The sequence below is a fragment of the Protobothrops mucrosquamatus genome, unplaced genomic scaffold (genome assembly GCF_001527695.2).
Source record: "Protobothrops mucrosquamatus isolate PMUCROS unplaced genomic scaffold, P.Mucros_1.0 scaffold173, whole genome shotgun sequence".
In the NCBI taxonomy this organism is placed as follows: Eukaryota; Metazoa; Chordata; class Lepidosauria; order Squamata; family Viperidae; genus Protobothrops; species Protobothrops mucrosquamatus.
Genome location: NW_015386533.1, coordinates 498,830 through 511,766, shown reverse-complemented (window position 1 = coordinate 511,766; position 12,937 = coordinate 498,830). Strand labels below are relative to the sequence as shown.

General features: G+C 42.3%; 1 protein-coding gene across 1 annotated transcript in view; it reads right to left on the bottom strand.

Annotated features, from left to right (window-relative positions):
• The window catches only part of EP300 (E1A binding protein p300), an 83,037-nt gene that overhangs the window by 57,133 nt on the left and 12,967 nt on the right, over positions 1 to 12,937 (bottom strand). The gene's annotated exons all lie outside the window — the stretch shown is intronic.

Here is a 12,937-nt window from a genome sequence, read left to right as displayed (position 1 = left end):
ATTATAATCTCTTAAATGTATATACATAGAGATAATCTGGTATAGTGGCCAAGTCATCAAACTAGAAACCAGAAGATAGTGAGTTGTAGTTCCATCTTAGTATCAAAGACAGCTGGTGGGCCTTGGGTCAGTCACTTCCCTCAGCCCTAGTAAAAAAGGAACTCACCAACCACTGTCAAGAAAACTGAAGGGAGCAATCACCAGAAATAAAAAAAAGACTTAAAGCTACAGTTTTTAAACATTCAGACTGCATAGTCACTTTGGATAGCAAGATGAGTGGCTTATAAATTAAATTAAAAAATTAATTTGTACTTTCTAGTTCCTACAATTTAAAAAATATGTAATCCTTAGATGACAGCTAACACCTTGGACTTGTAAGCAAATCAACAGCCAATGCAGCTCCCGCAGGAGAGATGACACATGTGTACAGGTGCATTGGCTGTTGATTTTCTTCCAGGTGTCAACTTTACAACGAACTTGGCTGCAGCCATTTTCTTTGTTCTAAGTTGCCACAAGATTGGGAGGGGGATGGAGTATTTCTACTAGTCTAAACATTTTCACTGTCCCATGGAAACCAAGGTCATTTCTGTCAGTTAAATAGGGGATGGAGCATTTAGTTAGGAAGCCCACGAAATTCTTCAATTGGGGAATGTGGCTAATTGCATAGCATTGGGGTGAGAAGTTCAACTTTGTAATATTGTTGCTTTCTGAAGGGAACTTCAGATTTGGTTTCACTTTTGACTATGCTGATACTATATAACCAATATTCTTTGAGGAAATCTCAAGCCTCAGAGTTCTGATTTATTTGGTCTTGTCTATCGGAACCTTGACACCAGGTCTAATGCAAGGTGCTAGTTGTCACCTTTAAAGTCCTATATGGCTTGGCACCAGGTTATCTGAAGGATATCATCTCCCACTCACATCTACAGGACCTACCAGAGAGAGGAGGCAAGGAATGTTGTGGGTCCCCTCTCCTAAAGAGTACATCTAGTGGGACCAAGAAGGTCTTTCTCTGTGGCAACTCCCTCCCTGTGGAGCATCATCCCCACAGAAATAAGACACACATACCCCCATCTTTTGCAAGGGCCTGATGACTTGGTTTTGTCAAGAGGTCTGAGGAACCCAGAGTGGAATGGAGCTCATCAAGTGCCTTGTTTGACTGATTGTTGTCACCACAGGGGTGGGGTATAACTTTTTATTGTTTTTATATGAGATTTTTATCTTTGTAAGCCATCCAGAGTCACTGAAAGTAAGTTGGGTGACCATATAAATTTTCTTAAATAAATAAATAAATAAGATAAATATTATTTGATAATAGATGGGGCTAAAATAGTTGTGTTCACTATCAGAGCAAGTAGACAATTTCATGAATAGGAAAAAGAGATTGTCAAGTCAACTTTCACTACAACTTTTGGCATCAATGGCAATCATGCCATTCACTTTCAGAAGAAGGGTGAACAGCTGCAGCAGACAGAGTAGCAGGACGAGCACCAAGAAAGCCCAGTATAAAAATGGAACATAATGCACAATTCTTTAGATCTTATCCCTATTTGCCCAAACAATTATTTTACAGACCAAATTATGATTTGTAAAACATACTTTACAGTTTCTAGTGTGATAGATTAAGGAGCTCTTTAGCATTTCTTTATTCTTGATATTATAGATCTAAGTTGCTGTTACAGATGCAATAGAAAGATTACAAGGAATAATCACCTCACCACATGAAAGAGGGCAGATGTAGCAACAGATGCTATTGAGTGGCAAGGATAATTGCCCTGTTACAATAGAAATTAATTATACCCCAAATCCCCCAAAATAAAGCAGTCTTGTTATCCAATATTTCATCATAAATTATGAAAAGTTCTGCATAATAGATAATTTGCAAATTTACTTTTGAGATTGCAGAACATTTTGTTTAAGATTTCTAGAAAGGGAGCATTCCTGCAGTTGTACAGTAGTGCATTTTGCAGGGTACTGAGATCACTCCCAAAGAACAGTGTAAATTTTACTAATCCACTACCTCAGAAGAACAGATGGGACCTAGAAGTTTGTTGGAAGTAAAATATACAACTGTAATCACAACAAGGGCATGACCACCATTGGTGAAAAGCTTTAAATTCAGTTCAAACGACAAACAATAAAGTAGAATTCAAATGTTTTAGAAGGCAGCCAACTTAAATTGTTACATGTTCTTAAAACATAGAAATGTAGACAATTAGTGAATTGTGGACTCCTCTATTTTTTAATATTACATCCGCATAAAAACAAAATTTATATAAAATCTTACTTCACCATACCGATGTAAGCAAACTGAAAACTAGTATTCCCAGACAGCAAAAAGATAGTACAATATGCATAAATGCACTTTTATGAACACTTAAGCATGCACATATTATTGCTTGATTATAAGATTAACCATAATTGCTTCTCTTTTGTGAAGATCAAATTATATGTTTGGTTCACAATTGTAAACACATTTGTTCAGGCTTAACTGCACGTTAATATACCATGTTAATAAGTCTTTTGCTATTACTTCCAAGACCACTTGGAAGTCACAGTTAGTCAAAAACAGAGCAGCCTGAATAGTATCTTGCCAGGGGAAGCTCATACACCTGTGTTATGGACCCTGCGCTAACTTCCTAGTACTATTTAAAATGCTAGTGTTAACCTACAAAGCTCTTTATGGCTTGGTATTCAGGACTGCATTCACCCACTAGAATTGGTCCAACATATTCAATCTTGCTGGGGAAAAGCAGTTAATGGTTTCCTACTTTAACTGGTGTAGGAGGCTGAGGGACAGAGGCACTGCTTCTTGTAGCATTCCCAGTCCATTGGAATGGTTTTCTGCTGAACTTAAGTTAGCTCCAATTTTGCCTACCTTCTGAAAGCAACTGAAAATATTTTTCAATTTCTCAGTCTATTGTGCACCCTTTAAGATTCCTTGGAAATCTCCCATATAAGCACGAATTTGTTCAGCCCGCTTGACTACCATCAGCTGTGACAATTATGTTTTACTTTTAAAAATATATACAAGGTTTTTTATTTTTCAACCTAAGAAAAACGTTCTACTTGACATAACTCAATAAAAGCATGAATTGAAGTTATGTGTACTGTTTAAATAATATATGAAACACAGGAGACGCACATATTCCAAGTCCAAAAACTTCGCTTGATATAGTAGCGGAGGGCCCTGTGTACGTCCAGTGTATGCCATTGACGTTCCAAGTTGTGAGACAGATTAGGGCAGAAATCTGATAGTACGATTTCCTGAGCCCTATGAAACAGGGTGTTGACCTTGGGAATAAAGGTAAGGTCCAAACGAAGGACCACCCGGTCCCGATGAAAAGTACATAGGTCATCCCTGATGGAACGCGCCAACTCAGAAATCCGCCTGGCTGATGTAATCGCAAACAGGAAGGCGACCTTGAGGGACAAGGACCGCAGGTCGCAGGTTCTGAGAGGCTCAAAGTGTGGCTTGGTGAGGGCCTGTAGGACCCGCAGCAACTCCCAAGTGGGATACCTATGAACCACGGGGGGCTTGGTGTTGGTGGCGCCCTTGATAAAGGAGCGTATCAATGGATGTAGACCTAACGGCACCGAGTTGTCACAGGTAAGTATGGTGGAGAGAGCCGCTACCTGTCTACGTATGGTATTAGGCGCCAAGCCCCTGTCAAGACCTTCCAGTAAGTAATCCAAGATCCTTGGAACAGTCAAATCCGAGATGGTCAAATGGTGTCTTTTGTACCAGTGACAGAAATTCGTTCATGTGGAATCATAGATATGGTTTGTCGCAGGCCTTCGGCAGGCCTGAATCATAGAGATGATGCTTGGCAAACAGGATTCCCCAGACAGGATCCGGCGTTCAAATGCCAGGCGGTCAACTGAAGCCACTGGGGGTCCGGGTGATGCAGAACCCCCTGGCTGAGAGATATGCGACCCAGAGGGATCCTCCATGGAGGAAACCTGGAGAGATTCACGAGGTCGGCAAACCATGGCCTTCGTGGCCAATACGGAGCCACAAGAAGCACCTCCGCCCTCTGCTGCAGGAGCTTGTGGATGACTGACGGAATCAGAGGAAGAAACGCTTAAAGCAGGCCCTCCGGCCATGGACCTTGAAGAGCATCCGCTCTCTCCGCCCCTAGGGACGGGAATCGGGAGAAGAATCTCGGGAGTTGGGAGTTCGCCGGAGAGGCAAACAGGTCTATGACCGGTAGGCCGAACCTGTCTGATATCTCCCTGAAATGGTCTGGGTGCAGGCGCCATTCCGAGTGGTCCACTGTCGACCTGCTCAAGAAGTCCGCCTGTCGGTTCGCCTCCCCCGAGATGTGGTCGGCCCTGATGGAGGCGAGGTTGGTCTCTGCCGAGACCAGTAGCTGGGCCTCGGCCATGAGGGTCCTGGAACGGGTACCCCCCTGCCGGTTCACATGGGCCTTTGCCGCCACGTTGTCCGTAAGAACCAGCACGTGTTGCCTCGCAATTCTGTTGCGGAAGTGGCGGAGAGCCAGATGTATGGCTCTGAGCTCCAACCAATTGATGTTGTGCCTCAGGTCTGACCGGGACCACCATCCTTGAGCCAACTGCGACCGAAGGTGCGCTCCCCAACCGAATAGACTGGCGTCTGTCGTTGTGAGCTGAATGGGTTCCTTGAAGAAGGACCCTCTGGCTACCGCTGGTGAGGACTACCACCTGAGAGACTGCAAGGTCTGGGGAGGGACTGTTACTCTTTGGTTGGAGGAGCTGGTGCCCAACCTTTGGAAAGGGAGCAGGAACCACTGGAGGTTCCTGGAATATAGTCTGGCCTAAGGTACAATCGCTATGCACGATATTTCCCAACAACTGGGAAAGAGCAGCCAGGGTCACTACGCGCTCCCTGCGGACCTTGAGGACCAGGGCTCGGATGCTGTCCTGACGGTCCGGGGAGAGGTAGACCTGGCAACGGTCCGTGTCTATGATGGCCCCCAGGTGCAGGAGACGGGTTGAGGGAACTGTCTGGCTCTTTTGAAAGTTCACTGAGAACCCGTGGTCCTGGAGAACCCAGATGGACGCTAGGTCCGACTGGGCGGCCAAAAAGGAGGGCGACTGGATATGAATGTTGTCCAGATAGCATTGAATGCGCACCGGTACCAGTCTCAAGTGTGCAGCGAGCACTGCCAGGATTTTGGTAAACACCCTTGGAGCTGACGAAAGGCCGAACGGCAGGGCTTTGTATTGGAAATGGTGGCCCATATAACAGAACCTGAGAAACTGCCGGTGGTCAGGGAGGATGGGAATGTGGAGATATGCTTCCGTGAGGTCTATGGACGTCAGGAAGTCTCCCTTCCGTACGCTGCCCAAGATGGACTGGAGCGTTTGCATCTTGAATTTTTTGTACGTGATATGCGAGTTCAGACCCTTGAGGTCGAGAATCGCCCTTTATCCCCCCGAAGCCTTGGGGACTACAAAAAGGATGGAGTAGAAACCCCTTCCCTGTTGACCAACCGGCACCAGTTCTATGGCTCTTATTTCCAAGAGGTGTCGAATGGCCTCGTGCATGAGGCCCGTTTTCACTGGGCTTTTTGATTGCAGGCAAGAAATGAAGCGCCCCGGAGGGTCGGACAGGAATTCTAGGGATAGGCCGAATGGATGGTTTGGAGGACCCAGGAGTCTGTGGTGGTGGCTTCCCATTGGTGGGTGAATAGGGAAAGTCTGCCACCTATGAGAGGCGCTTTCGAAGAGTCACTTGGACCTTCTAAAAGGACGCCCCGCCCCGAAAGGGCCACTTGCCCTGGGACTGCTGCCTGGGTCTGGAGCCCGCTCTGTCGGACAGGTGGTCCTGTCTAGCCGTGAAAAAGCGGGGAGGCTGTGTGGCATCTGAGCCTGTTCCTGACCAAAAGGACTGTCTGTGGGCACCTTGAGACTAGGGCACCGAAGTGTCCTCCATCACGTGGTGAGATATCTCAGGTAGTGCTGAGAGGGAACTCAGGCCTACGGAGCCAAGTACAATCTGTGGCAAGACCCTCTGGCGGATTAGGCTATTACAGTTGGAGCAGATGGAAGCTTTGATCCAACCTGCTCCCCTGGCTACCAGACCGGAGGTTGCCCGTTGGAAGACCGGTCGTATCTACGGCCATGGTAAAACCGCATATGCGGTGACAGCCTGCTTGCTCATAGAGCGCTAGGTGGTGACAAGGCCAGGTGTCAGCACGTGCGCGCGGCGGGTTGGCTCTGAGTTGGCAAAATCACATGTGTGATGACAGCCAGTCATGCGCAGCCCGCTTAATGGTGGCCAGGTGAGGAGTGAGGAACCAGTGGAGGCCTGTGTGTAGGAATTTAACGACCTACTGGATGACTCGTGTAAATCACCTACTGATTTTGTGTTGTGTTGAGAGGAAAGGAAGGGGAGGCCTCAATTGTAGTGCCTGAACCCTCACTCTTGAAGATGAAAGGACCAGAGTAGCCACTAGACCCCGGCCTTCAATAAGGGGTAGGCCTCTTGGCTATCTTGGTCGCGTAAAATAGTGACCGCGGTCGCCACTGCCACCTCTGAATCCTAAGGAAGGGAAAAGCCAAGAAATTGTTTGTGCTTATGAGCAATCCGGGCAGCAGAGGTAACTGAGGCAATTGCGAGAACGAACGGCAACGGTGGCCACGCGGCTTCCAAAATGACAGCCGCTCCATCGATGGAAAGAGGCCAGCAACAGGGCCGCAAGTAAACACTTGCACGATGTCTCTAAGAGACGAGAAATCCAATGGGCCAGGAAACCACCAAGCAAGAGAATAAAGGACTAGGGCTATGTCCCAAGTCTGGCCTGCGAAGGAAGCCGTTCGTGCCGGTTGCTGCCACGCGGATGCCCAAATGCGGCCGCAACTAACCGGCCGCAAATTAAACTCCTCCGAGGCTTAAAAAGAGGTTAGGAAAGCTGAGGGGTTTTCCGGCTCAGGCGCTGGTCCCTGCGCTGCAATGACACGAAGGGATGGGAGATCAGAAGCCTCCGATCTCACCGAGCGAAGGAGAAGCTTTATCACTCCAGCAGGGGGGGCTGGGAGGGGTTTCCTGGCTGAGGCGCTGATCCCAGCGTCGCAGCCAAACAAGGGGGTGGGAGAGCGAAGGCCTCCGCTCTCACCTAGGCTTAGGAAGAAGTCCTAGCCGTCCAGTATCTCAGCTAGAGCAGCGCTGAGTCCAGTGCTGCTGAGCTGAACGCAGGAAATTTAAAGGAGAATCCACCAATAATTTAGATCTATACAACCTGAAGTAAGTATGGAGCCAAACTTCTCACGTCCGTCTGGGCTGGAGACTAAGTCAAGACTGGGTGTGTCCTGGTCCAGGACGGGTGTGGCAAGTTTGACTGACTTAGTCTAATGGGCAGGAAGACAGAGCTAACTCATTGGTGGATTCTCCATCTCCTATGCTGGAGAATGACAACTTACTAAATGTAATAATAAAGCACAGGCTGCATCTAAGAAATACAATTAATGATTTTAAGAAACATTAATTTTTACATATAACTTTATAAGGTATTTACATTATAGTTTTAAAATTCCAAAGTTTTATCTTATTGAAAGTTTGCCTTCATTAGCCATCTTAGAATCAGGATATTCAACATCTATTATAAATTATTAGATCTTAGTTCTATTTAGATTAGAAACTGTACATAAATTGACTACTACGGTAGGCAGACATGATATGCAGTAGTATACTAATTCCAATTTGTATCTTATGATTATGTTAAATTAGCACAAGTAATCATAACTTGAAAATAGAAAGGCAATCTTTTTTTTACAGGAGGATCCGCACATGGTATACAGTAGGTAAATCTTATATCAATGTACAAAATTAAGTTATTAGCATCTATTATTGAAGAACAATGTATTTGATTCAAAGTGCCAATATATTCTGTAGCACATCTAAGTGCTTCAGAACATCCTCTAATACTACAGAATGTTTAACACACACATTTTACAAAATAGTCAATAGAAACTGTTTATAAACTGTTTTATAATATGCTACATTAGATATAATGTATGCAGACAAACACAGATCACTTTGACAGCTGTGTAACAGTTTTAGAGATTTAAAATGAAGATTAATTCAATATGTGTTCATTTACTTTACTGAATTTATAGGCTACTCCAACCAAATTTTTTTTGTAAAAGTTTTATTAGTTTTTTACAATAACAACTTTAGTGCCTGGTGTACAGCGTGTTGTCTTGGTTCATAATTTTTTTAGAAAAGAATATACAATTAATAATAGTTAATAAACAATCAATAATTAATTTTTATATTTCCATAATTAGTATATCAATTGATAATATATTTCCTTGATCTTTTCTTCACCCAGTAGTATTCTCCTTCTACAACATTAAACAAATATAATTTCTAATATTTGATATTTTCCATATTTAAATGATTAAATAAAAACATTTGCTTCTATATTTATACCAACAAAAGTAGCGTCCATATGTAGCATTTTTTTTCTTATCAGCTTATGTTTTTCATAAGAGTCATCTTATTGTTTCACCATGTATCTTATTTTCATAAATCTTGTTTAAGCTCAATTTCTCCATAATATTCAAACAATTCTTGTCAAATCATATTTTCCCCAGTATTTAACATCTAAATATTCAAATTTTCCATTTAAATATATCATCCCAGTATTTTCATATTTCATACATTATAAAGATACTATACTACTTATCTATCACAACATCTATCCATCAAAATATTCTGAGAGGCATACAATTCCCCAATCTATGGGTTAAAATAAAAATAAAATAACCAAAGATTAAAATCAACTTCATATATTATAAAACATCAATTTATATTGGATATCAATAATCCTCAAACACAATTAAAAATAATTACTTATCCAGAGAGACAGTCATAGTAAACCTGTGTCTAACTGCTTAGCCGTCTTTACTGACATTCTGAAGGTCAGGAGAAAGGGGCTTATCTGAATGGATGGTGTATAGCATTCCACAGGATGGACACAAAAAACTGAAAAGATATGTTTCCAAGGCCCCTTTAGCTGGCTATCTCTGATCAAGAGAATACATAAAGAATCCACCCTATTAGATCTTACCAAGTAGCAAGATGTTTTTGAGAGGAGGCAATCCAACGGACTAGTAATCAGTACCCTGACTTGCACCTGGAAGCCAACAGCAACTAAAGCAGCACTTCAAGAAGTGTTATATGGGCACCTCAAGGTATACCTATATAACCTCTTGAGCTGCTGCATTCTTGACCAGCTAATTTACAAGTGTTTTTCACGGCCATCTCATGTAAAGAATAACCCATCAAAAAGTGGCTAATGTATGAATGACAGCAAGTAAAGCTTCATATTTCAAAAAATGTTGTAAGTGGCACACAATATGGGGCAAAGGCCTCTTGGCCACAGCTACTACCTGCTCCTTGAACAAGAGTTGTGAGTCCAAGAGGTCCCCCTGTAAACAGAGAAGTGCAAGTCCTTTCAGAATTAAACATATATCTTTGGAAACTGCAGGCCTTTGAACCTAGAGCTGCTCCATTTCCTATGATTCAATCTAAGCCTGTTCTCCCTATCCAGACCTAAATAGCTTCCAAGTGTATGGAGAGCACTTCAACAGATTATTTGGTACCTATTGAATATACACCTAGATTTTCAGTGAGAATATATAATTACTGGAGATACAAAGGTTATAACATTGTAACATTTGTTTATATGGTCTTCCCTTCTACTTTATTGGCTGGCAATCAGTTGGATATAAGTTATGTACTTTTGAATTATAAACAAATTAAAACTGCCAACAAAAATGGTATTGTTTACTTTTATGATTTAAAAAATTGATACGAAGTTGAAAGGACACCATTCTCCATCAATTATATAATGGCTGAAAAAGTCATTATTCACTCTATACTTGACCAAGCATTTTACAGATTAAAGGGCTACTAAGAAATCTGAAATAAAATGTGTGGCTTTCATGTCTAAGGCAGGCCTAGAATGCAGTCTCACATATAGTTACTGTAAAGGATTGGTGTTTGTCTAAGTCAGTGGTGGCGAACCTATGGCACGGGTGCCAGAGGTGGCACTTGGAGCCCTCTCTGTGGGCACATGTGCCGTTGCCCCAGCCTTGCCTCCTCTCGCGACCCTCTCCAGCAGCCCTCTGAAGGAGTCGCCCCCGAGCGCGGCCCACACAAAGCAGCGCAGCCAAGGACATGGCAGCCAGGCAGAGTAGACAAGACTCTGCCCTCACACCCCATCATGCAGTTGATGCTGCAGGGCGCGGGCAGAGGGTGTGGCCACCATAGCACTGCTGGGCTGCCTGGGCGATCTGCAGCAGGCCCTGGAGGTGGTGAGTGGTCCTATGGGCAGGCGGGGCAGGGGATGGGGGGGCAGAGCGAGAGCAGGGCAGGGGGGTGGAGCAGGGGCGGGGCCAATTTTTGGGCACTCGGTCTCTAAAAGGTTCGCCATCACTGGTCTAAGTGACACAAGGGAAAAATCCACAAGTCTTTTACTTTATTTGTATGCAACATAAAAACATAAAAAGAATCATAGTAAATTATTGTTACTCCAAAATAAGCATCCTTGAGTATTTCAAAAAATAATACATATTGTAATTATTTTTCAAAACAAGCAGTAATCCTACTTTGTTCAATTGTAATTTTGAGTAAAAAGCACAAAACCAGATCAATTCATATCTTTAAAAAAAGAACAGAACTAAACTCATTTTACTTTTTTTTATACATCTTTTTTACTGGTGCAATCTCAGAAGATGCTTACTGCTTACTCTGACAAGGAAGCTGTAATCTGTAATATTTTCCCACAAATTGTTCATAAAAAGCTTGTAATTTTACAAAATCTGCTAAGAAAATGATCAAAAATTACTGGATTTTCCTCAGACTATATTGATTTTATACTTTATTTTTTATTTTTTATAAATTACAGTTATATTTTGCAATGTAGCAGAATTTTGTAGTACAGAATTAATTCAAATACTTTATATAATTTACAACTGGCTAAAATTCTCAGATTTGGGTTGGAGTGTTCTAGAGATTGTTCTTCAAACCATGCTGGTGTATATACTGTAATACACCATTACAAATAGTAAACATTCAAAATAATTTGCTCAGGTCCTGAAATGAAGTGTGAACTATATTTCATCAAATATTTAAGTCCAGGTTGTTTTATTCATTTACTACTCTTGGTTTACAATTCAAAATACAAGTGGTCACTATATTTTATATAGTGAAATATATGAAAAACCTATTTGTATCCAAGTTAAGCTAAATAACATCTACTCATTTCACTAATCCCCATCAAGAGATATAAAGCTAGTCCACAATTTATGACCGTTTGTTTAAAAATGGTTCAAAGTTACTACCACCTTGGAAAAAGTGACTTATGCTCTGCACTTGCATTTAGAACTGTTGCGATAGCCCTACAGTCACGGAATTGCAATTTTGGTGGATTGGCAACTGGTTTAAATTTTTGACCAGCTGCAGTGTCTTATGGTTGGTCATGTGATCATGATTTGCAACCTTTTTTTCTAATTTCTGGCAAAAAGCCCCGCCCATTAGGGAAACTGGATCCTTTTAACTGCAGTGTTTTGCTTAATGACTGTCATAACAACTGTTATAAAATCTGATACAACTGCAATGACTTAAGTTGGAAAATCCAGTCTCAATTGTGGGTGTAACTCAAGAACTATCTGTACTTAAGTATTTATTAATTTTACAACTCAGTGAAATGTTAAAAAAAAGATAACTTATAAAACAATAATAATTTTTGCCTGTATTAATGTATGTCTGAATTAAAATAAGCCTGATTTTCATGAAACTCCAAATCAACCAAACCCTCCAAAATGTTGGCCCTGAACATAAGGTACATACTTACTTAATTTATAAAACTTCAGGCTTTGCTCATGTTAGGCAGAATTTTTTTAAAAAGATATTCCAGTAACTATATATAAAAAACAACCTATGCATTTGCAGTTGGATGCCCAAATTATATTAATGCATTGTTGTGAAGTTATAAATTGTTCATAAGGCATTTCCCTTATGCTGCTGAAAATGCATTTTTTTATAAATTACTTCCAAATGGGGAAATAGGAAGTCGGAAATACTAGAGCTGGGAAGAGAGTTGAACATGAAACTCTTAAGATTGCAAGCATCTGGGATTTTGCCTTTAGAAGTCTTCCCAAATATTACTACCATATTTCACAGTTCTGTTTGTTAATAAGGAAGCCTTTCTCACCACTCTGAAGCTGTTCAAAACATCCACCTGTTCAATTCAAAGAACGATTGTAAGTTATCAGAAGTCTGGTAGCTGTTTAGCCAAGACACCAGACCAACAATTCTCTTAACTCTTTTTCTGGACACTCCAATCCCATCTGGAGGCGATCAGGATGCCTTTAAGCAACAGCAATCAGAAAGAACGGGCAATGTATTAGACCAGAGGTCTCCAACCTTTTGGGCACTAGGGACTGGTTACGTGGAGAGATATTTTTCCACGGACCAGAGGGGGCATGGTTTTGTGTGCTGCCCCACAGGTGGGGCTTTGCTTGTTTGTACAGCCCGGTTGCTGGAATACTACGGCCCAGTACCAGTCCAGACTGGGGTTGGGGACCCCTGTATTATACTGCTACACTAGCTATGTTAGCTAATAGTGAAACTCCGAATTTTCAGAAGTTCAGGCCTGTCCACAGACTGACTCTCACAGAGCTGGACTCAGCTCTGCTGGAGTAGTTATGGAGTGAGACAAGAATCCACCAATATTAAATTCTATTACCTTCCTTAGACCGGGAGCCAATTTATCACGTCCACCTGGGCTGAAGACCGAGTCAAGAATGGGAGGAGCTACCCCTGGATGGGCATGACAAATTAGCTGACCCGGTCTAATGGGCAGGAAGGCAGAGTTAATCCATTGGTGGATTCTACATCTCCAGTGCTGGAGAACACCTATGGGCAGGACAAGAAGCAACT